We start from the raw sequence: 2,975 nt of genomic DNA, 5'->3' as shown, positions 1-2,975 counted from the left end.
GGTTAAGGGGCGGTGGGCGGGCAGCCGTTATCCTCTCACGGCTTCGCCGAGTTGACGGGGCTGCTTGCACCCCTGGGCGAAGGGGTGACAAACGCTTGGTTTCTGACTGAACTTGCTGGGAGACCGACTGCCTTCAGCAACAGTTGCTCTGGTTTTCATGAAATTAGTTGCGGAAGGGTGCTTAGTTGCTTCTCTTAATTAGCTTAGGCTGTCACACTTGGTACCCCTGCCACCTTTAGCTGGGGCTGGGACCAGCTAGAGCTCCAACACCCATTTAGTAACAGAAATTAACGCTTTGCCATGTAATAGGTCCTCGTGCAACCACTCCTCCTGGGTGCTCAGGTGAAGCAACGTGCTGCCCCATCTCCAGGCTCTTCAAGTTCTTCGCTTCCCACACTGGATCACGGCTTCCCCCGCTTGTGGGGAGAGGCCTGCCCCGCTGATGTTTGCTTCCACTTTGGCTCTGAAATATCCCAGCAGCGATCCACCAAAATGAAAGGTTTAGAAAAACCTTTTTGATACCGATCTCTAAAATTTATCCAAGGAAAAGAAGCCAGTGCGCAGAGTCAACGGCGAGAGGGAGTTGCCAGAAGTTGTGAGGGACTGGTGCCTTCACAGGAGGTGCTGCTTTTTGCCCTCCCAAAAGTCTGCATCCTATACTAGCTAATTCATTAAATCAGAGCAAATAGATAAAACGTCAGCTGGAACATACAGGAAGGTAGTCTCTTACTAACATGCAGAAATCACTGCTGTTTCCATCACTGAAATCTTAATTCAGGGGATAACTGCAAATTACATGGATGGGAAGCTGAGGTTAGGGGAAGGAGCATTTCTCATGGTAAAGCTCAAGGACTTGGCAACCGAACTTCAGCTTGGCAGATAGGATGGCAACGTTATTTCATCCACATGTCACTAGACAGCACCACTGTAGCATTTTCATTATTTTATCCTGATTCTTCTGTGGTTCTGGCACAAGAGAGAAATATCTATCAAAATATTACTACCTTTTCACTACCCTGTTCATTTCACCCATTTGCTGCATTTTGTCTTAATGTAGACACAAACATACCAAGGCAAAAGCTGTATCTTTCTAGCTATTCCTTGTAGTACCCGGTAGCACGGGCATCCTAGTCCTACCTGTGTTCTAGATAATTACCAGGCTTGCATTTTGGTATGCTTGTCTTTCTGCTGGGCTGTTATTATTTGCTTTGCTGGTCACCTTCTCTTACAGTGTTCAAGAAATCCTTCTTGTCCTCCCACACATGAGTTGGCTACAGTTTGACTGTCAGTCTTCCTCCAGATTGTGAGGGAAGTTTTGTGTAAGCGGACGCTATTCCCAAAGGACAGGCAGAGGGGAGTGTTATGCAGCAAAGAGGAGGAAAGTGAGGTTACTTTCCAGTGACTGTGGTTCCTGGATGCGTTTTTTTGCAGACATATACATTTACAACATGGAGGTTTGCACAACAAACACTTGAGCCAGACTTGTTTTTACGGAAGCAATACCCAGAGGGGGCACACATGCTCTACCTTCCCTTCCACCACGTACATAATTACAACATAGCAGTGTACTGTGGTAAGGCTCAACAACGGAAGTACCAAAAAAAGAGACTTGGAGAAGGAGGAAGGAAGGAAAATAGGTAGCAAATATACATATGGATATTATAGCTTAGAGAACTGCAGTTACTATTAATAATTTTTCTTCTCTTTTGAGAGCCAGTCCATACATGCTGGGTGATTCCAGTACTTCTTTCCATCATACACTTGCTGGGGATGTGGAGCTGAGTCTCAGGGTCTTCTTAAGAAAAGAAAGACCATTCTATTAAATATATTATTGTTCCACAGTACCTTGGCAATCACAGAGATGGGGTTGAAAGAGTGGTGCCCCAGGCATGAAGCTTCTTGCAGACACCTGAGATGATAGTAACTGAAGTGTAGTGCAGTACAGCCCACTCACCCCAAGGAACCATCCAGGATGACTCATAGGTCATAACGCACTAGTAAAAATATGGTCGTCTTGGTATTTAGTGTCCAAAGATGGCTCAACCACAGAGGTGTGGGGCTTGGGAAAGAAAGCAAATGTTCATTTCTTAATTTGGATGGAATTCTTACATAACTGTTGGAGGAATTTTTGGGATGAACCCAAAGAGCTGTCCTAATCGGGAACAAGGCTGTATAGCTGACAGAAGTCTCTCTGAATCTCTGCGAGGTGGAAGAAATGGCTGTGAAGAAAGATATGTGCAACAGGAGACAAGGACTCAAATGGCTGTCTCAGGAAGGGTGCAAGGACCAAGTTCAGATCCTGTGGAAATAAAAGGTCTCTGACCAGAAGAATTGTCATCAAACATTCTCATGCCAAAGTCTGTTCTGGGCTGGCCTTGGGCCTTTTCTAAAACCAAGCTTCTAAAACTTGAAGGCTTCATTTTTTTCCCTCATCAGAGATCAATCAGATACAGCAGTACTTCTCCTCCAGAGTTGGTTTGTGCCTGGAATCTCTCTTAGACCCATTTCTTATACTCTGATGAGCAGAGCTGAGTTTCTTTTTCTCCTGAGAGACCTCAGCAAAGTAAGGCAAGACTTGATAGTGGTGCTTTTCACCACTTCAGTTCAGTCACCGATTCTGGTGTCAGAAACTTTTGCCTGTCTGAAGTGAAAAGCACTAAAACATTGCCCCTAATTCTGGATCCACATTTGACCCATCCCTACCTAGTGCTTTTCACCTGAGGATGCAAGTGCTGGATAGTTCGCGTCAACAGGAAGAGTGTGCCTGTATCTTGCTCACGGTGTCGTCATAAACATTCAGAAAGGTTCAGCTGGGTTAAGTTACCTAGCTAAGCAGAGCAAACTTTTGTTCTGGCTTGGATTTACCAGGTCAAGAAAAGCGGGGTCAGTGGGAAAAGTCAATGGCTCCTCCAAAGGTATGGTCCAGCTTCTTTTTCAGGGGATATGTCAAGGTGCCCAGAGAGCTACAGTATTCT

The sequence above is a fragment of the Pygoscelis adeliae genome, unplaced genomic scaffold (assembly GCF_000699105.1).
Source record: "Pygoscelis adeliae isolate BGI_AS28 unplaced genomic scaffold, ASM69910v1 Scaffold38, whole genome shotgun sequence".
In the NCBI taxonomy this organism is placed as follows: domain Eukaryota; kingdom Metazoa; phylum Chordata; class Aves; order Sphenisciformes; family Spheniscidae; genus Pygoscelis; species Pygoscelis adeliae.
Note: the sequence above shows the minus strand (reverse complement) of the source record.